Source organism: Pristiophorus japonicus, chromosome 6, assembly GCF_044704955.1.
Source record: "Pristiophorus japonicus isolate sPriJap1 chromosome 6, sPriJap1.hap1, whole genome shotgun sequence".
NCBI classification, from domain to species: Eukaryota; Metazoa; Chordata; class Chondrichthyes; family Pristiophoridae; genus Pristiophorus; species Pristiophorus japonicus.
Window position 1 is genome coordinate 181708144 of NC_091982.1, and position 22682 is coordinate 181730825.

General features: G+C 44.9%; 1 protein-coding gene across 3 annotated transcripts in view; it reads left to right on the forward strand.

Annotated features, from left to right (window-relative positions):
• The first annotated feature begins 2669 nt into the window (after positions 1 to 2669).
• The window catches only part of dis3l2 (DIS3 like 3'-5' exoribonuclease 2), a 437600-nt gene continuing 417587 nt past the window's right edge, over positions 2670 to 22682 (forward strand). For 2 of the 3 annotated variants that reach the window (XM_070883462.1, XM_070883465.1), the window contains exon 1: positions 2670 to 2807. The gene's annotated coding sequence lies outside the window, so the exon portion shown is untranslated. Of the gene's footprint in view, positions 2808 to 14352; positions 14434 to 22682 lie in introns of those variants that run through there. The other variant, XM_070883463.1, reaches the window with a different exon arrangement.

Genomic DNA, 22682 nt, shown 5'->3' on the forward strand with positions numbered 1-22682 from the left:
GACTGTTTGAGCTATTTTACCTCTTATGAAAGGCCGTAGGGGCGTATACCACTTTAAGCGTGTATAAAAATGCAAGTTGTTGCTGAGTGCTCCATTCGAGCATCACTGGATGGATTATGTTGGTGAACAGCGAGATGTAACAAATATGGTCTATTTCTTCCTCTAAACTATTAAGTTAACTAATAAGCATAAAGTCGATAATATCTCACTTCTGATTAAGATGTTTATTTCCCCAAACACGACGATAAAATGCAAAAAAGCCTTACCTCTGATACTGTAAATAGATATCAGCTGTGAGTTTTGTTAGGGTTTAGTGTCTCGACAGCTATCTTGGGACATATGTAGATTCATTGAAACCCAGGGGAATATCGTGCACAATGCTGAATTCTTTGAGAGAATCATGGCAGGGCAGCCAGTAGGGTTCCTGTCGCGTTGCATTGTAGAAAATCTAATTAGCGCGGTACTTTAATAACGTTTAAGATAGTCCACTGCGTTTTAAAACGTTATATGTAACAAACATGTAGTGTATCACACCTTTTCATATTATGTTTATATTTTATGAATAATTTATAATCTTTACGCATGATTTTTCTTTATCGCATTCGTTTCTTCGTCTTCTGTTTTCTCTTGCTACACAGATCCACTTGTTAAAAGATGTGGTTACCAAGAGAGGGCATTTTGTATTTCAATTGGTTTGCAAGGAAGTGGCGCATCATAAACTAAGTCTCCAGTGTAATGACTTCGATTAAATGCTTCGTGGACGCTTTAAGGTAACATTGTGGTTGACTGGCACAATCAAAGAAAACATGTCATAATTGCAAAATTTAATTTATGCTGAATTAAAACATGGCATCAACTTCTCTCTGAAGTTTGAAGCGGTCCTTGCACATATATAAGATTCAAAAGGTTACAGTTGCCTTCGTTCTTTCGTTCCATTTTTGTTTATTTCCATTGTTACATATTGGTACAAACGTGGCAAAAATTCCACAGTGCTTAGAACCCTCAACCTCACATACTTACCTCTGAAGAACAAATCAAAACGTTTTGATCTTTTTATATTTAATCCAGATACTTCCCTAGAGATGATCCGATGATAAGGTTGTGGGGTAACATGATTTAACGTTTTCTTGGGGTCCAATTAGCGCATTCTGAATAAGACTATCAGATAAATCGTATGTGGTCTGACTTGCTACTAAAGCTCCAAAATTGACACTAGTGTCAGCTAATTTTCTCTAATTTCACTAAAAAGCACAATTCATACAAAAAGTAAATATGAATAGCACTGACAACTGGCAGTGTATTGAATCGTCACTCAATCTGATTTGTTATTTTGTGAAATACATTTTCGTAATTGTTTATTTAGTAGCTGCGTCTTAAAACACACACAGATCGTTTCCACGCGAAACCTTTTATTCAGTCTAAGATTACGAAGGCAAGTCATACATATATGTCATACAATAGATCGTTAAAAAGTTTCTTTCATTTCACACTTCATATCAAAGGAAAAGTACCGTAACTTCAATTAAACTGAGCTCTTCAGCTAGGTAGTAAAGTGAAAATAGTTTCATGATTAAGATAGCTTTTGCGGATCATATATGCGTGCAATATCGAACGCCTACCCGAATTAAACATAACAGATTCAGGAATATTGGTATCGAAAATATATGTACGCATTTTGACAGTTGTACATAGGAGCTGTCCTATGTATACTAACAGATGCCCATTCCAATTCTTGGATCCGATATTAATAATGTAACCATTACTGAGGATACATTGTCATACAGTCTATTGGTGGCATATATGAAATTTATGTATTATGGAATTTAAATCAAATGTGACACCGGGAACTTTAAACGCCTAAATACAGCGTCAATTCCCATGGAGATCTCACGCCTTTGTTACCATTTTTATCCATAAACGTTCCACGCTGTTTACACTTGTTTTGCTGCACGTTAACAGAAGAATAATAATCAGAGACGTTGGTCATCTGCTCTGGGATGTATGAAGAGCATTCCCAAATCAATGTTTCCCAGGAACTAATTCGGTTTAATCAAAATGTGATGATGACCAAGTTACGAGTTCGGGTATGAAAATGGTTGTATCTAATAGTGTAAATAATATTAGTACCATAATACAGTTACAGAAATTATGGACGCCTTAATATTTGGATTATTTTGAGCTACTTATAGAAAATTCCTTTAGCGGGCATCGGCGGCAGGTTTATGTCCAATATTTAACTCTCTAAAAATAAAGGAGGAAATCGCTGTAACTACGTAAAGGAAGGCGGATTGATGTCAGCTTGATTGTGTTTTCCTGTATTACAAGATAGCATTGGTCATTTCAAAATAATTTATTTTAATGCAGACACTTCCTATCGTCGGCCGCTTTGTTGTCTGAGCAGTTGCTGTCCAAGGTGGCCGCAATGATTGATAGTTGTCAAAAACACGAACCTGCTTCAATAATGCAGTTAAATTCGACATTTAAAGAGTAATCTTACAAACGATCAAAACGAGCGGAGGCAAGTAGGTGCGACACGGCAATGCACGTTTTAAATGAGGGGTGTCAATGGCAGGCTTGGCACGGTGGTTGTTCCAGGCACCTACCTTCCGGCTAAAACAGAACACGGCCCCCACAATCCAGTGCGCCCTGGCCCCGCCCCTTCCGCTTGGAGCTGACCCGGAAGTAGTTGGCCGGTGCGCAGGGCTTGAGAGGCTGAAGGAACCATTAAAAGAGAAACTCCAAACCGTGAGCCTGGTGTGGCCGCGCCGTTCACCTGCCGGCTTCTCTCTCTCTCTCTCTCTCTTTGTGTAAGTGTGGGGAGTGGCTGTTTTGTTCAGTACATTGTAATCAGAGTGGAGTGATTTGTGGAAGGGTGAAAGCATGTTAAAGTCGTACCGAGTCCGAAGCTGTTTATTTCACTGCCTTTCTGTCTAAGTAACCGCATCCTATTTCAACCGGAAAGAAAGACTTGCATTTATATAGCGCTTTTCGCGGCTTCAGGACGTTCCAAAGCGCTTTAGAGCCAATTGAGTAATTTTTTGTGTGAAGTGAAGTCACTGTTGTAATGTAGGAAACTCTCACACACAGCATTGAGATAATGATCAGGTTATCTGTTTTTGTTATTGTAATTGAGGGGTACATATTGGCCAGGACACTGGGGATAACTTGCCTGCTCTTTTTTGAAATAGTGCAATGGGATCTTTTACTTCCAGCTGGGAGAGCAGATGGGGCCTCGGTTTAATGCCTCATCAAAAAGACGGCACCTCTGACAGTGCAGCACTCCCTCAGACGTGTACTTAAATTTTTGTGCTTCAGTTAAGTTTCTGGAGTGGGTTTGATCTCTCAATCTTTTGACTCTGAGGTGAGGGTGCTACCAACTGAGCCACTGTGGCTATTTTAGGGAGCAACTTGATGTCATTCAGAAAAACTTGGTCCTAGAGCTGGCTATTTGCAACATTTTTCTCAAGTGCCAGACTACGTGCTCAATTTTTCCCACTGTCTTTTTTTTGGCATATTACAAGAGTTACGCCTGTTTATTTTTTGGCCCTGACTATTCCAAACAAATAACTTGCAAGTTTCCCTGTTCTAATTTTTAAATTTGATGCCGTGCAACCTGTCCTCTAGCTTCAGGGGGTGGAGCCAAATGTCTATGCCGAAAAAACTCTGCCCCCCCCCCCCCCAGCTTCTGCGCATGCATGGAAAGAAAACTGTTTTTTACGTGACTGCTATGGGTGAGCATGCCCCAGTACACCTCCCGGTCTGCATGTGGCCATTTTTAAAGAGCCAGTTGTGTGTGAGAACTTTAATTCTCAGTGGAAAAATGGGAGCTGCAATATGCAATGTGGCTCAGACCAAAAATTTCTCTCCGGATAAAGTGGAGGCACTAGTTACTGTAATTGAGGCCAGATGGCATGAGCTGGACACCAGCGGAGGTCACACAAAAGTTTCACCAAAAGAAATGAAGAAACGCTGGAACCAACTTGCAGAAGGTTGCTGTGCAATGGTGACCACCTGAGGTCTGGAGGCCAGTGTAAAAAGAAGTGGCAGGAACTTGGTCAAGTAGTTAGTGTAAGTAATATTTTCATTTATTTGCTGGAATTGCAATTGTAAATGTGACCATCTATGTCCCACCCAGTGGAAAGACACCCTCTCTAAAAAGTTATATTTTCATCTTTACAGAGGAAGGTGGCCCACAACAAATGGGCAAGAACTCAAACAGAAGGAGGCCTGGCAAATCTGCACCCACTGACACACTTGGAAGACAGGGTTGCTGCTTTGATGGGTCCTGCCTAGCTAATAATCCATGCACAGGCATCTTCCACCCATGAGGATGTTGTTCGGGTCCTTCATTGAAACACCTGTGAGCTCATCCATTTTTGGCGTGGAAGCAAGTCATCCTTGTTTCTAGGGACCGTCTATGAGCCACTATTGGGTCCTGCTTGGAGAAAAGCAATTGCCACTGCACAAGCTGGGCCCACATGAGAGAGAGAGAGAGAGAGAGAGAGAGAGGGGGCAAGTCCTGCAAATTCCACAGTCTGGCTTTGCTAAAAGTCGTGTACTGCGCAGGCTAGCCATGTTTCGGCTCATGGGGATATCTCTGTCAGCTACGCTTTGGTTCGCAGTGTGCTATCATTCATTGTGGTCCTTCAAATGAGCCTGCTGCCTGCGCTTTCTCCCTCCCCCCCTCCCCCCCTCCCCCCCCAAGCTGCTAACCATTTGTCTGTTCTGTCATATTTTGCAGAACTTGAGGCCAACCCTGAAAAGGCTGAAGCCGATGCAGAAGATGATTCAAACGCGGACGAGCCTGAAGAGGAGAACATCTTCCACTCCCACCTTCCAAACCAAGAGCATGGGGGTGAGGGGGAGGATGAAGATGAAGACCCCACTCTTGTATTCACTCTGGAGGAGGTGCAGGTGCTGCCCATTGAGGTGCCAGTCCCTTTCCTGAGTGGTATGAGTGTTGGGATATTCCATGATTTCTCAGTGGGTCACAGTGGGATGCAGCGAGGCACACCCAGGGTGAGGAGAGGAAGGAGAGCTCGACAGCGCTCTCCTGAGGTGCAGGATCTAACAGATGTGGTTCAGATGATGACGACAATGAGTGCGGAGAGTATTAACCTTACACAATCACTCCTGGACACCATCAGTGGGGTGGGTGATGAGGTGTTGGGAGAAGTAACAACACTGTCCAGGGGGGAGTGTCTCAGGTAGCTGATACACTGTCGGTGAATATGAGGGAGGGAACGTTGCAGCTAGTTCTTACACTGTCAGGGCACATGAGGGAGGGAATATTGGAGTTAGCTGCTGCAATAAGGGAACACGCCCAGACCCCGCAGCCATTGACAGAATCAACTGCCACTCTCACTCCAGTCCCCAGACCAGCCTCTGAAGAGGCCCAAGACGGGCTTTCCACATTACCACTTGCCCACGATCCTCCTGCAAAAAATGCATATTACCTGATATGTTTGAAAGCATAAGCTTGGTACCAATCTAAGAAATGCTCCGTCACCACCTGCAGGCAGGGGTGAAGTCACCAAGACCAAGCGCAGTGGGTGGTCTTACAATAAAGTAGAGGAGAGATGGATGCAGCCTTTCTTTGCTGTTATTGTTGTTACTGTTCTCAAATTAAACTTTTTTTTTGTAAGTGATGTAAATTTACAAGTTTAAAAGTTTGTAAGTGATCTTAACTGAAAACTTTAAAGGTTGACACAATATTTTTATTTAAGTACAAACAAGTCTTAAACTTTTAAATAAAATATTTTAAATTATAACTGAATCATTTCCATTATTAACACAATTTTCCAAAGAGGAATCATTTCCATTAACACAACATAACGCAACCAGTCCATTTGGAATAGTTGCCGCTGTGCCTTCAGGCAGCAAAGTGTGCACGGATGAACTGCTGACGCAAGGCTCGAGCAATCGTTAAAGGGGCACGATGGCCCACCTTCGTGCTCCGGGTTCAGGTAGTTGCATAGCTTCCTCCTCCTCCTTGTCATCTGCATGTTCCTCCTTATCAGCCACTCTCGCCTCAGGTGGATCTTCTACTATCAGCTGCTGCTACCTTATGATGGCAAAGTTATGCAGCACACAACAGTGAACTGACCGACAATTTGAGGGGAGTATTGCAAGTAGCCACTGGAATGGTCCAGACATTAAACACTGCTTCAAGATGTCACTGGTCCCCTCTATGATGTTGTGCGATATGTTGTATTCCCGGTCAGCTTCTGTCCTGGTTATGCGTAGGGCAGCTCCGCTGGGCAGGCCACATCATTCGCATACCAGACACAAGACTCCCAAAGCAAGTGTTCTACTCTGAACTCCTTCATTGCAAACGAGCCAAAGGTGGGAAGAGGAAATGTTACAAGGACATCCTCAAAGCCTCCCTGATAGTGCAACATCCCCACTGACTCCTGGGAGTCCCTGGCCAAAAATCGCCCAAAATGGAGGAAATGCATCCTCGAGTCTCATCGCTGAGAGCATGCAGAAATCAAGCGCAGGCAGCGGAAAGAGCGTGTGGCATACCTGTCTCTCCCACCCCTTCCCTCAATGGCTATCTGTCCCATGTGTGGCAGAGACTGTGGTTCTCATTAGATTGTTCAGCCACCTAAGAACTCATGTTAAGAGTGGAAGCAAGTCTTCCTCGATTCAGAGGGACTGCCTATGATGATGATACATGGCTGATCATGCAACTTCAGTACCCCATTCCTGCTTTCTCTCCATATCCGCTGATCCCTTTAGCCGTAAGGGCCACATCTAACTCCCTTTTGAATATATCCAACGAACTGGACTCTCAACTTTCTGTGGTAGAGTATTTCATAGGTTCACAATTCTCTGGGTGAAAAGTTTCTCCTCATCTCAGTCCTATATGGCTTACCCCTTATCCTTAGGCAGTGATCCCTGGTTCTGGACTTCCCCCAACATCAGGAACATTCTTCCTGTATCTAACCTGTCCAATCCTATCAGAATTTTATATGCTTCTAATGAAATCCCCTCTCTTGTAAATTCCAGTGACTATATAAGCCTAGTCGATCCAGTCTTTCTTCATAGATCAGTCCTGCCATCCTGGGAATCAATCTGGTGAACCTTCACTGCACTTCCTCAATAGCAAGAATGTACTTCCTCAGATTAGGAGACCAAAAACCTCCCTGCTCCTATACTCAAATCCTCTCGCTATGAAGGCCAACATGCCATTTGCTTTCTTAACTGCCTGCTGTACCTGCATGCCTACTTTCAATGACTGATGTACCATGACATCCAGGTCTCGTGGCACCTCCCCTTTTACTAATCTGACACCATTCAGATAATCTGCCTTCCTGTTTTTGCCACAAAAGTGGATAACCTCACACTTATCCACATTATACTGCATCTGCCATGCATTTGCCCACTTGCCTAACCTGTCCAAGTCACCCTGCAGCCTCTTAGCATCCTCCTCACAGCTCACACTGCCACCCAGCTTAGTGTCATCTGAAAACTTGGAGATATTACATTCAATTCCTTCGTCTAAATCATTAATATATATTGTAAATAGCTGGGGTCCGAGCACTGAACCTTGCGGTACCCCACTAGTCACTGCCTGCCATTCTGAAAAGGACCTGTTTTTTTTTCCGACTCTTTGCTTCCTGTCTGCCAACCAGTTCTCTATCCACATTAATACATTGCCCCCATCCCATGTGCCTTAATTTTGCACACAAGGTCCCACACGAGATTAGTCAAAAGTCTTTTGAAAGTCCAAATACACCACGTCCACTGATTCTCCCTTGTCCATTCTACTAGTTACATCCTCAAAAAATTCTAGAAGATTTGTCGAGTATAATTTCTCGTTCATAAATCCATGCTGACTTGGACCGATCCTGTCACTGCTTTCCAAATGCAATGCTATTAAATCTTTAATAATTGATTCCAGCATTTTCCCCAGCACCGATGTCAGGCTAGCTGCTCTATAATTCCCTGTTTTCTCTCCCTTTTTTAAAAAGTGATGTTAGCGACCCTCCAATCCATAGGAACTGATCCAGAGTCCATGGAATGTTGGAAAATGACCACCGATGCATCTACTATTTCTTAGGCCGCTTCCTGAAGTACTCTGGGATGCAGACCGTCAGGCCCTGGGGATTTATCGGCCTTTAATCCCATCAATTTCCCGAACACCATTTCCTGACACGTAAGGATTTCCCTCAATTCCTCTTTTCGCTAGACCCTCGGTCCCCTACTATTTTTGGGAGGTTATTCGTGTCTTCCTTAGCGAAACCAGAACCAAAGTATTTGTTCAATTGGTCTGCCATTTCCTTGTTCCCCATTATGAATTCGCCTGATTCTGACTGCAAGGGACCTACATTAGTCTTCACCTAATATTTTTCTCTTCACATATCTATAGAAGCTTTTGCAGTCAGTTTTTATGTACACTGCAAGCTTACTCATGAGCCAGGTGGTGAGGCCGTACCCTTTGTCTCCCAGCAACCAGTTCTGTCCTTCTGCCTGCTGCTGAAACATGGCAGACATAGCGCTCTCTCACAGGATGAACGCATCATGCGTGCTCCCAGGGTATCTCGCATCAACTGACATGATGCGATGCACGTCATCACAGACGAGCTGCACATTCACGGAGCGGAAGCCTTTTCTGTTCCTGTGAATCTCGGAATCTTCCAAAGGTGCTCGCAAGGCGATGTGGGTACAATCAATGCAGCCCTGTACCTTTGGGAAGCCAGCAATCCTGGAGAAGCCCACAGCCCTGTCACGCATTGCCTGGACGGTCATGGGGAACTTTATGTAGGCATTCCTCCGGGCATATAGTGCAGCTGTTAATTCCTGGATTCTTTTACTTCAATCTGGTTCAATAAAATTACTGAGTCGAATACCTCTTGTGCTTTGAACAAAGCAGTCTTTATTACCGGCCAGTAAGACCTATCAGACAGAAGATATACTCTCTGGATAGAGCGTACACACTCCCTACGGATAGGTGAAGTTACATCGTAAAGCGTTAACAGTTATACAGTTTTGAAATCAGATAACAAAATACAAATGGATTGACAGTCTAACTCAGCCAATCATTAGTCAATCTATATGAGATGTTCTTCTTGAAAGCTCAAGTATTGCCTCCAAATGTTTCAATCTAATGGTGTGACTATTTACTGAGACCTTGCAATTCTGCAGATGTATTTCATGTTACAATTATATATTATTGGCAGGATTAGTGACTTGAAACCTTGAGACAGACTGTTAGCTATGCTGATGTTGCACTATTTGCAATCTGACATTCTCCCAGCTATTCTTCCATGGCTTATACATTTTCATATATCCCGTTTACTTTACTGTCCTTAATTCCATATATTCCGTTCAGATATCCACATAGCCATCACCTGCCAAATGCAGATATGTGTTGCATGTTGAGAAATGGTGCACACATTCCCAGTTGTTGCCTGGAACGATCCAGATGCATAGAATGAAAGTGCAGCAATAACCTTTACTTCAATTGACAAAGCAGTTCTCCTGACGCTTCTAGGTTGCAGGTCTGCTTTTACTAACTCTCAGATCTCAGTTACAACTTCTTTGCGGAAATGCAGCTTTCTCTCAGTCTATATCACTCAAGTGCAGGTATGGGCGCCTGTCTCGATATACCCGATGTGGGTAAGGCCTCCTGCCCATCATTCTACGGGCTCTGAGGTTCCTGATGCAATGATGTCTAATCAATCACCTCCTCCACAGCACCATCATGCAGAAGACTTGCAAGAGATATGGCATTGTCAATATTGGCCCCATAATTAAATTGTAGCTTTGCAAGAAGCTCAAAACAGCAGGACAAAGGACTTGAACCTTTTTTCCTCTCTCTCTCTCTCTCTCCAAGGTCGACGCCCTAGTATGGACCACATCCTGGTCTGTGCATGCGTAATAGGCTTGCTTAGAACAGGAAGCTAGGCATTCGATGAAGACATTTGGAGCAACGAAGTCGAATGCAATTCTTGATTTTTGATTTTTTTTCAAAGTGCCACCCCATCACCGACCGAATGTCTCCTCACCGGGCTCGAGGGTCGGCAGGCAGAATCACTCCCTCGCCCGAACACGGGCTCGGTGTCGTAACCCCCCCCCCCCCCCCCACGCTCCGGGTATCTTTTGAAGCTACTGTATGTTTCAGGGTCCTCATTCCTTCAGTTTGGCTTCAACCCTCCTCCCGACTTTCTTTTGAAGCCGTGCCCCTGTGTCTGGGCGAGTGAGCGATTCTGCCAGCCGACGCTCCGACCCTCGAGCCCGGTGAGGAAATGTTTGGTGGTGGCGTGGTACTTTGGAAAAATATCAAAATTGCATTAGACTTCTATTTTCTCCCTTTTGGCTTTGAAAAAATTAAGCTTCATGATGCATATTCTTTGTCTTTTTGACTCCCTCCAAAACTTCACATAAAAACAATGGCGTCTTTCTGCACCGATTTTTTTTTAATGTGCGCTTGTTTTACTTAAGTGCCCAGAAGGCTTTTTAGGAGAGATCACATACGCCATCCTCGGAAAAATGTATGTTGGCCAAACTTGCTTAAATCTGAAAAACTGGCGCCGACATCAGGTTACGCCCTCCCCCCCCAGCCGCCCCATGACGCAAAGAAAAACAAACCTAAAAAAATTGTAACTAACTGAGTTACGCTGGCGCCGAAACTTTGGGGAGAAACAGAAACATAGAAAATAGGTGCAGGAGTAGGCCATTCGGCCCTTCGAGCCTGCACCGCCATTCAATGAGTTCATGGCTGAACATGCAACTTCAGTACCCCATTCCTGCTTTCTCGCCATACCCCTTGATCCCCCTAGTAGTAAGGACTACATCTAACTCCTTTTTGAATATATTTAGTAAATTGGCCTCAACAACTTTCTGTGGTAGAGAATTCCACAGGTTCACCATTCTCTGCGTGAAGAAGTGTCTCCTCATCTCGGTCCTAAATGGCTTACCCCTTATCCTTAGACTGTGACCCCTGGTTCTGGACTTCCCCAACATTGGGAACATTCTTCCTGCATCTAAACCCGTCAGAATTTTAAACGTTTCTATGAGATCCCCTCTCATTCTTCTGAACTCCAGTGAATACAAGCCCAGTTGATCCAGTCTTTCTTAATATGTCAGTCCCGCCATCCCGGGAATCAGTCTGGTGAACCTTCGCTGCACTCCCTCAATAGCAAGAATGTCCTTCCTCAAGTTAGGAGACCAAAACTGTACACTATACTCCAGGTGGGGCCTCACCAAGGCCCTATACAACTATAGTAACACCTCCCTGCCCCTGTACTCAAATCCCCTCGCTATGAAGGCCAACATGCCATTTGCTTTCTTAACCGCCTGCTGTACCTGCGTGCCAACCTTCAATGACTGATGTACCATGACTTCCAGGTCTCGTTGCATCTCCCCTTTACCTAATCTGTCACCATTCAGATAATAGTCTGTCTCTCTGTTTTTACCACCAAAGTGGATAACCTCATATTTATCCACATTATACTTCATCTGCCATGCATTTGCCCACTCACCTAACCTATCCAAATCACTGTGCAGCCTCATAGCATCCTCCTCGCAGCTCACACTACCACCCAACTTAGTGTCATCCGCAAATTTGGAGATACTACATTTAATCCCCTCGTCTAAATCATTAATGTACAATGTAAACAGCTAGGCCCCAGCACAGAACCTTGCGGTACCCCACTAGTCACTGCCTGCCATTCTGAAAAGTACCCATTTACTCCTACTCTTTGCTTCCTGTCTGCCAACCAGTTCTCAATCCACGTTAGCACACTACCCCCAATCCCATGTGCTTTAACTTTGCACATTAATCTCTTGTGTGGGACCTTGTCGAAAGCCTTCTGAAAGTCCAAATACACCACATCAACTGGTTCCCCCTTGTCCACTCTACTGGAAACATCCTCAAAAAATTCCAGAAGATTTGTCAAGCATGATTTCCCTTTCATAAATCCATGCTGACTTGGACCTATCCTGTCACCTCTTTCCAAATGCGCCGCTATGGCATCCTTAATAATTGATTCCATCATTTTACCCACTCCTGATGTCAGGCTGACTGGTCTATAATTCCCTGTTTTCTCTCCCTCCTTTTTTAAAAAGTGGGGTTACATTGGCTACCCTCCACTCCATAGGAACTGATCCAGAGTCTATGGAATGTTGGAAAATGACTGTCAATGCATCCGCTATTTCCAAGGCTACCTCCTTAAGTACTCTGGGATGCAGTCCGTCAGGCCCTGGGGATTTATCGGCCTTCAATCTCATCAATTTCCCCAACACAATTTCCCGACTAATAAGGATTTCCTCAGTTCCTCCTTCTTACTAGACCCTCTGACCCCTTTTATATCCGGAAGGTTGTTTGTGTCCTCCTTGGTGAAGACCGAACCAAAGTACTTGTTCAATTGATCTGCCATTTCTTTGTTCCTCGTTATGACTTCCCCTGATTCTGACTGCAGGGGACCTACGTTTGTCTTTATTAATCTTTTTCTCTTTACATATCTATAGAAGCTTTTGCATTCCATTTTAATGTTCCCTGCAAGCTTCCTCTCGTACTCTATTTTCCCTGCCCTAATCAAATCCTCTCTTCTCCTCTGCTGAGTTCTAAATTTCTCCCAGTCCCCGGGTTCGCTGCTATTTCTAGCTAATTTGTATGCGACTTCCTTGGCTTTAATACTATCCCTGATTTCCCTTGATAGCCACGGTTGAGCCACCTTACCTTTTCTATTTTTACGCCGGACAGGGATGTACAATTGTTGTAGTTCATCCATGCGGTCTCTAAATGTCTGCCATTGCCCATCCACTGTCAACCCGTTAAGTATCATTCGCCAATCTATCCTAGCCAATTCACGCCTCATACCTTCAAAGTTACCCTTCTTTAAGTTCTGGACCATGGTCTCTGAATTAACTGTTTCATTCTCCATCCTAATGTAGAATTCCACCATATTATGGTCACTCTTCCCCAAGGGGCCTCGCACAACGAGATTGCTAATTAATCCTCTCTCATTACACAACACCCAGTCTAAGATGGCCTCCCCCCTAGTTGATTCCTTGACATAGTGGTCTAGAAAACCATCCCTTATGCACTCCAGGAAATCCTCCTCCACTGTATTGTTTCCAGTTTGGTTAGCCCAATCGATATGCATATTAAAGTCACCCATGATAACTGCTGCACCTTTATTGCTTGCACCCCTAATTTCCTGTTTGATGCCCTCCCCAACATCACTACTACTGTTTGGAGGTCTGTACACAACTCCCACTAGCGTTTTCTGCCCCTTGGTATTCCGTAGCTGCACCCATACCAATTCCACATCATCCAAGCTATAATGTCTTTCCTTACAATTGCATTAATTTCCTCTTCAACCAGCAACGCCACCCCGCCTCCTTTTCCTTTCTGTCTATCCTTCCTAAATGTTGAATACCCCTGGATATTGAGTTGCCAGCCTTGGTCACCCTGGAGCCATGATGCCAACCACATCGTATCCGTTTACTGCTATCTGCACAGTTAATTCGTCCACCTTATTCCGAATACTCCTCGCATTGAGGCACAGAGCCTTCAGGCTTGTCTTTTTAACGCACGTAGACCCTTTATAATTTTGCTGTACAGTGGCCCTTTTTGTTTTTTGCCTTGGGTTTCTCTGCCCTCCACTTTTACTCATCTCCTTTCTGTCTTTTGCTTCTGTCTCAATTTTGTTTCCCTCTGTCTCCCTGCATTGGTTCCCATCCCCCTGCCATATTAATTTAACTCCTCCCCAACAGCACTAGCAAACACTCCTCCTAGGACATTGGTTCCGGTCCTGCCTAGGTGAAGACCGTCCAGTTTGTACTGGTCCCACCTCCCTCAGAACCGGTTCCAATGCCCCAGGAATTTGAATCCCTCCCTGCTGCACCACTGCTCAAGCCATGTATTCATCTGAGCTATCCTGCGATTCCTACTCTGACTAGCACGTGGCACTGGTAGCAATCCCGAGATTACTACTTTTGAGGTCCTACTTTTTAATTTAGCTCCTAGCTCCTTAAATTCGTCTCGTAGGACCTCATCCTGTTTTTTACCTATATCGTTGGTACCAATGTGCACCACGACAACTGGCTGTTCTCCCTCCCTTTTCAGAATGTCCTGCACCCGCTCGGAGACATCCTTGACCCTTGCACCAGGGAGGCAACATACCATCCTGGAGTCTTGGTTGCGGCCGCAGAAACGCCTATCTATTCCCCTTACAATTGAATCCCCTATCACTATCGCTCTCCCACTCTTTTTCCTGCCCTCCTGTGCAGCAGAGCCACTCACGGTGCCATGAACTTGGCTGCTGCTCGCCCCTGATGAGTCATACCCCTCAACAGTACTCAAAGCAGTGTATCTGTTTTGCAGGGGGATGACAGCAGGGGATCCCTGCACTACCTTCCTTGCACTGCTCTTCCTGTTGGTCTTCTATTCCCTATCTGGCTGTGGACCCTTTACCTGCGGTAAGACCAACTCACTAAACGTGCTATTTATATCATTCTCAGCATCGTGGATATTTTAATTTACGCTAAAAAAACGGCGCAGATAACTGAGGAAAATTGAGCCCTTTGTGCTAGTAGTCTGGACCATTTGTACGGGATACAACCATCCTTATAGGAGCTGCCTGAATTCTATACCAGACCCTGGTTATAGTCTGGAACATGGTTGCCTCCAGAAGGAGCTCTTCGTCCCCATCAGAGGCAGCGGCCATTCCTAGCAAAGCCACTGCCTCATAATCCATACTTGTGTGTGGTTGGCTTCAATGACATGTGGCAGGCAGAGAGGTGGTTCCTGGCTGCAAAGATAACCAGAGTCCGGGCCGTACTTGATTGTGGCATAGTGGGCTGGATGTCACCAGCAGCATTGGCAGCCTGGATGTCCTGGCGCTATGTCCAGCCCAAGCTATCCAGGAGCAGAAAGTTGCACTCTCCTGTGACTCCCACCAGGTGTACTGGGGAGTATCTAGCGCATTGAGCGAACCTGCCCCCATTCGAGTGAAATTTTACATCTGCTCTGGAATCTCCCTTGGGAATCTTCATCCCCACAACTAGAACTGTCTCAGTAATTTCCTTTGGGCCATTCCACTTTGCGTAGAGGGATTTCCTGTATTCATTGGTCCTGCACATTCTCCACTTCGTTGCCCTCATCTTCTGTCCGGACATGCCCTGCTGTCTGGCAGAGAGGCTAATGGTAGGTCCCCTATGCGGAGTCCATCCTTGCATCATGGGGGATCTAGGGTAGATTGTGCTGCACAGAGCAGTAGCGTGCAACAATTTTTTTTCCTTTTCACAGATTCCCGGGCTGCTTGCAACTTTTGCCACCTCAATGAGTCGGTTCTACATTTTTTTGTGGAATGGGGAAGATTGCAGCCACTATTCAGTTATTTGAGAGGGCTGCGCCTCAATATTTGGTGGTATTTCAGTCATATGCTCCTGATTTTTGGCCAATCAGTGTGGGGGAAGGGGGCACAGTGGAGGGGAAGTTAGATGACCATGTGGGTCTGCTTCGAAACCGGGCGAAGACAGCGATTCACAGGTCCAGGATGATCTTAGCCAGTGGGGTGGGTCCTTCTGGCTGCCTGCCTCTTCTGCAGCCTTGTCCGTGTCCGGGTAGCCCTGGAGAGGAAGCATGTGATGTCCACCAGTACCACAGAGAATGGGGTGTTGAAAAGCCTTGCAATAACATTCATTTATTTTTATAAGGTTCCTTTTAGTTCTGTTAAAATCAGACTTTTATGTTTCAATTTTTTAATTAGTTGTGCCTCCTTGAAACAAAATTGTACATGCAAATTTGTTTCTCCATTGATAACAGTGGGCCGTCATCTTTATGAATCAATTAAAAAAAACAACAGCTCATGTCTCAATCTCTCCCGTGCCACCACTGCCCCCTCAACCAACACCTGTTGGTATCTCTTAGGGTTATGGTTAAATGTAACTGCCGGGTATAGGTGCATTTTCATTTATCTCTAGATAATACATCAACCAACCAGGATCTCGTTCTCGGCCAGTTAATATGCACAAGCCCAATCTAAAATTTGTGTATGAAGTAAACAAGGTGCCCATTTATCATTAGATTTTAGTTTATTGCATTACTTTGTGCACCAGAAAGCTAACTTTTTAAGAGAAGGGTTTAATGATGGCTCAGTGGATAAATACACTATGGTGTGTTACTAAACCGTACAAACCAGGAAAGATCCATGTTCAATCTGACATGTGCTGAGTTGGCAGACCTCAGCTGCAGCAGTAATAGGGATGTTACAATTGACCTCTTTTTCTGGGGTGTGGAGGAGTGGGGAAATCTACCAGGGTGTTTGTATAGTGATCTGTTGTGAAAAAGAATAATGGCCTGGTATTTGCGGTCAGTGGCGAAGCAAAGGCGTTAGTCGCTGGCCCCGAAGTAAGCTTTGCACAAAGATCTCGCGATCTGTGTCGAAGTTTGGGTATAGTGGGGATCCCCTATTGCAATGCTACTGTGATGTCAACAAGCTGTCTAAGCAGCCAATCAAAATGCAGAATTCTCACAGCAAACAAGGAAGTTAGTAAGCTTTTAATATTCTAACTTTTAAAAAATGTTAGCGAGAACAAAACAAAGATTGGGGCTCTCGCATGGGGAAAAGGTGAATCTGAAATAAAGATGAACAAATTCTTAATGTTTCTTAAAATGGATAAATTTGACACTGCACAAAATTGAACATTTTCAGAGCCATAACGTTTGTTAAAATCCCAGTTACACCTAATCCCCTTGGATCTAACTTTTAGTGGAGAATTTAACAGTGTAATTACTGCGGAAGAGCCAAAGTTTTCATCAGTTTCCCTAATTTGAGAGATTTCACTGAATGCCGGCTCTGTGGTCGGGTGGGGCACAGTGCAATGTTGGAGCTGTGAATGATAGACTGTAACTGCAGGATGCACCAAGTCCCAAAGTTGTGGTCAGTTTTAAAGGCGGAATGATGGTGAACACAAATTCTGGGTAAATATGTGGATACTGGATTAAGATAGGATTGGATTCAGCTGGTACACCTGTGGTTAAATAGACTGTCAGCTGTCACTTTCATGGAGAGGAATCACATGATGCTAAGCATAAAGGGAATAAGAAAATCTTAAATACACCTATTGTTGAGATCATTACTATTCATAGATAATGGATATTAATTTTTAAATAATTGTTGGCTTCAGTGATTTTCTGAATGAAATACAATAACATGAATATACTTAAATATAGGTTTTTGCACAACTCTATCTCTCCTCCTTTTAAGAGACTCCTTAAAATCAACCCCTTTGACTAAGCTTTTGGTCACCTGTCCTAATATCTCTTTATGGTGGCTTGTTGCTAAATTATGTTTGATAACGCTTATGTGAAGTGCCTTGGGATCTTTTACTATGTTATAGGCGCTATATAAATGCAAGTTATTTGGTTCAAAAAAAGAAAGTTGGAGAATGAGTGCTGGGTTCATTTTGATAATTTAACAATGTGTTTCAAACCATCGTTTGCTGATCAAAAAATAAAGTTGCTTTTCGTGTGTAAATGTCATTTACAAAGATCTATAATGTATGAATATTTCTTCAAATTATTATTGAATTAAAGTCGTTGGTTTCCAGTGTCATTACTTCAATGGAGAGTAATTAGCGAGAAGTAGTGATGATGAATTCATGGTGTAAAACTTTATTAGGATGAGCAGCTGACAAAATTGAACTTTATTCTGTTTGGAAGCAGGACTTAACGGTCTTCAAAATTCTAAATGGCATGGATTTTTGTGATCACCGGTGTCCAGATTACATACTAGAGGCCATATAGGCAAACTGGATCCAGGGCAAAGTGGCAAGTTGGATCCAAATTGACTCAGAGGCAGGAAGTAAAGGGTAATGGTTGATGGGTATTTTTGTGACTGGAAGGCTGTTTCCAGTGGGGTTCCGCAGGGCTCAGTCCTAGGTCCCTTGCTTTTTGTGGTATATATCAATGATTTAGAATTGAATGTAGGGGGTATGATTAAGAAGTTTGCAGATGATACAAAAATTGGCTGTGTGGTAATGAAGAAGAAAGCTGTAGACTGCAGGGTGATATCAATGGATTGGTCAGGTGGGCAGAACAGTGGCAAATGGAATTAAATCCGGAGAAGTATGAGGTAATGCATTTGGGGAGGGTTAACGAGGCAAGGGAATACACATTAAATGGTAGGACACTGAGACGTGTAGAGGAACAAAAGGACCTTGGGGCGCATGTCCACAGATCCCTGAAAGTAGCAGGACAGGTAGATAAGTTGGTTAAGAAGGCATGCGGGGTGCTTGCCTTTATTAGCCGAGACATAGAATATAAGAGCAGGGGGGTAATGCTCGAACTGTAGAAAGCACTAGTTAGGCCACAGCTAGAGTACTGCGAGCAGTTCTGGTCACCACATTACAGGAAAGATGTGATTGCACGAGAAAGAGTACAGAGGAGCTTTGCGAGGATGTTGCCTGGACTGGAGAATTTTAGCTATGGGAAAAGATTGGATAGGCTGGGGTGCTTTTCTTTGGAACAGGTGAAGCTGAGGGGAGACCTAATTGAGGTGTATAAAATTATGAGGGGCCCAGATAGAGTGGACAGGAAGGACCTATGTCCCTTAGGAAAGGGGTCAATAACCAGGGGGCATAGATTTAAAGTAATTGGTAGGAGGTTTAGAGGGGATTTGAGGAGAATTATTTTCACCGAAAGGGTGGTGGGGGTCTGGAACTCACTGCCTGAAAGGCAAAAACCCTCACCACATTTAAAAAAAAAAAGTACTTAGCTACGCACTTGAAGTGTTGTAACCTACAAGGCTACAGACCAAGAGTTGGAAAGTGGGATTAGGCTGGATAGCTCTTTGACAGCCGCCACGGACACAATGGGCCGAATGGCTGTAAATTTCTATGATTCTATGGGCTCAATTTTCCCGGGTCATTTGCGCTGTTGTTTTGGCGCGTGCCGTTTTTTCTGGCGGAATTATGTAATTCAAAGTTTCCCCCTGGAATCTGCGCTGGCGTAACTGCTTTAGTTACAATTTTTTGACGTTGGTTTTTTTTGACGTCAGTTTTCAGCATTTTTCGCAGTTTGCCCCCCAATTTTTTTTAATCCTAGGTCGGCGTATCTGGCCTCTCCCGACAGACCTTCTGGAGAGTTAACAGAAAGCAGCGCACATTGAGAAATCGGCGCTGAATGACACCATTGTTTTTCAGTTTTTGGAGGAAGTCACTCACACTTGAAATATCCATAGTAAAGTTCAACTTTTTTTTTACCTTTCAACGGAGTATATGGAAGTTTCTTGGATTTCTGAAGTTTAAATTTTTTTTTACTCATGCCACCACCGATTTAGGGCTGAAGGGTGGGTCGTAGTGTCGGCCGTCAGAATCGGACACTGGCTCGGGGCTCGGCCGGAAAACAAGCCTGGGGAGGGGAGGGAGGTGGTGATCGGAAGGCTTCTGCACTGAGCCTGGGGAGGGAGGTGGTGATCAGAAGGCTGCTGCACTAGGCACAAGACTGCAATAAGTTTGTGGGGGTGGGGTGAAGAGGGAGGAGAAGTCTCACGACCTGGGTGTGTCCATCCATACAGACCTTAGAAATAAAAATAAGAACCTGTCCTACCTGCCTTCCTGCCGTTTTAAGCTTCTTGCAAAGGTAAAATTTAACTGTGGTGGAATATGGACTATAACATACCTTGTGTGAGCCTTCTGTATGATGGTGCTACGTAGGAGACAATTGATTCAACGTCATCACATGAGGGATATCAGAGCCCATAGGGTGCTGGGCAGGCGGCTTTACCCACGTCTGGTATATCAAGACAGACATTCGTATCTGCACCTGAGTGATGCAGACTGTGTCAGAAGGCTGCGTTTCCGCAAAGAAGTTGTAACAGATCTGTGAGTTGATGAAAGCTGGTGCAACCTAGAAGCGTCAGGAGGACTGCTTTGTCAGTTGAAGTGAAGGTTACAGCTGCACTTTTATTCTATGCCTCCGGATCGTTTCAAGCTACACATGTCTGCATTCGGCAGGTGGCAGCTGCAGTATATGCACAGAGGAATGACTACATAAAGTTCTCCATGACCGCCCGAGCAATGCATGACGGGGCTCTAGGATTGCTGGTTTCCCAAAGGTACAGGGCTGCATTGATTGTACTCACATTGCCTTGCGAGCACCTTTTGGAGGATTCCGAGATGCACAGGAACAGAAAAAGCTCCCACTCCATTAATGTACAGCTCGTGTGTGCCTGCATCGCATCATGTCAGTCAATGCAAGATACCCTGGGAGCACCTGTGATGCGTTCATCCTATGCAAGAGCGTTATATCTGCCATGTTTCAGCAGCAGCCAGAAAGGCAGAGCTGGCTACTGGGAGACAAAAGGTACGGCCTCGCCACCAGGCTCATGACACACCTACGCGTAGCCCGGACGGAAGCTGACCGGGAATACAACATATCGCACATTGCGACGCGTAGCATCATAGAGAAGACCATTACAGCAGTGTTTCCGATGCCTGGACCATTCCGAAGGCTACTTGCTGTGATCCCCTGAGATTGTCGGTTAGTTCATTGTTGTGTGCTGCATGCTGCATAACTTAGCCATCATGAGGCAGCAGCAGCTGCAGTGAAAGTGGCTGATAACGATGAGGAAGATGCAGATGACGAGGACGAGGAAGCCATGCAAGTTCCTGAACCTGAATTACGACGGCGGAGGACGGCGGGCCATCATGCCCCTTTAACGATTGTTTGAGCCTTGCGCCAGCAGGTCATCCATGAATGCTGTGCTGTGACAACTATTCAACATGGACCACTTTTACTGTTTGCACCCGTTCCGTAATGTTGTATTGTGTTGTGTTAATGGAACAAATGATGGAAATTATTCTTATTTACTTCAAAAGTTGTGTTAATAATGGAACAAATAATGTAAATGATTCAGATTTAATGTAAAATATATTTGATTCAAAACATTTCTTTGTACTTTAATAAAATTATTCTTGTTTCAAACTTTAAAGTTTTTGGTTATGATCACTTACAAACTTTAACATCACTTACTAACTTTTAAACTTGTAAATTTACATAACTTACACAAATCTTTTAATTTGAGAACAGTTACAACAGTAACAATAATAACAACAGCAGCAGCAAAGAAAGGCTGCACCCATCTCTCCTCCACCTTATTCTAATACTGCCCACCTGTTTGGGGGGGGTGGGGTGGGAGGTGGCAATGTGGAGGGCCTGGCTTGGGGCTCTTCAGAGGCTGGTGTGGGGATTGGAGTGGAAGTGGCAGTTGATTCTGTCAGTGGGTGCTGGGTCTGGGCGTGCTCCCTTATTGCAGCAGCTAACTCCAACATGCCATCCCTCATGCCTGATAGTGTCTCAACGACCTGTGACATTCCCTACCTCCTGTTGAGCAAAACTGCCTCAACTACCTGTGACATTCCCTCCCTCATGATCAGTGATAGTGTTTGCACCATCTCTGACATTCCCTCCCCGATATTCATTGAAAGTGCATCAGCTATCTATGACATTCCCTCCCTCATGGTCACTGACATGGTTTCAGCTGACAGATATTCCCTCACTCATGGTCCCGCACATCGTTCCCACTCTCGTGAGATTGCTGTTACTTCTCTCGGCAGTCCCACTACCTAATCACCCACCCCACTGATGGTGTCCAGGAGTGATCGCATATGGTCAATGCACTCCCCACTCATTGCCATCATGTGAACCATAACTGTTAGATCCTGCACCTCAGGAGAGCACGGTCGAGCTCTCCTTCCCCTCCTCCCCACGGGTGTGACTTGTACCACACCGCTGGAGCCCACAGCCTCAGAAGGTGGAGCCCTGGGTGTGCCTGCAGCACCCAACCACTGGGGCCCACAGCCTCGGAAGGTGGGGCCCTGCATGTGCCTCGCTGCACCACCCCCCCCCCCCAATGGTACCCGTAGCCTCGGAAGGTGGAGCCCTGGGTGTGCCTCGCTGCACCCCGCCACTGGGACTCTCAGCCTCGGACGTTAGGAAACCATGGAGTGTCACACCAACATTCAAACCACTAGTCACTGAAGGGGCTGGCACCTCAATGGGCTGCACCTCAACCAAAGTCAGTAAAACAGTGGGGGCTTCATCCACCTTCATCCCCTCTCCCTCACCCCCATGCTCTTGGTCTGGAGGGTGGGATTGGAAGATGTTCTCGAAGCTCTTCAGGCTCGTCCTCATCTGAATCTTCTGCATCGTCCGAGTTGGCCTCAAGTTCTGCAAAATATAACAGAACGCAGACAAATGGTTAGCAGCAGAGGAGGGGCAAGGTGGGTGGCATGAGTAGGCTCACACAGCGCAAGCGGCAGGCTGATTTGAAGGACCACGATGAATGATAGCACATTGCATCAACCGAAGCGCAGCTGACGGAGACATCCCCAGAAACCAAAGCAAAGCTAGCCCGCGCAGTACTGAACATTTAGCAAAACCAGACTGTGGAATTTGCAGGACTTAGGGTACAGATTTGCCGGGTCTCCTCCTGTTCGAGTTCTTTCCCCTTTATTATGTGCCCCCTTTCTCTGCAAAGATGAAAATGCAACTTTTTAGAGAGGGTGTCTTTCTGCTGGGTGGGACAGATACAGCTGGTCATATTTACAATTGCAATTGCATTGAATAAATGAAAATCTTACTTACACTAACTACTTGACCAAGGTCCTGCCACTGTTTGTACTGACTTCCAGACCTCGGGGTGGTCGCCATTGCACAGTAA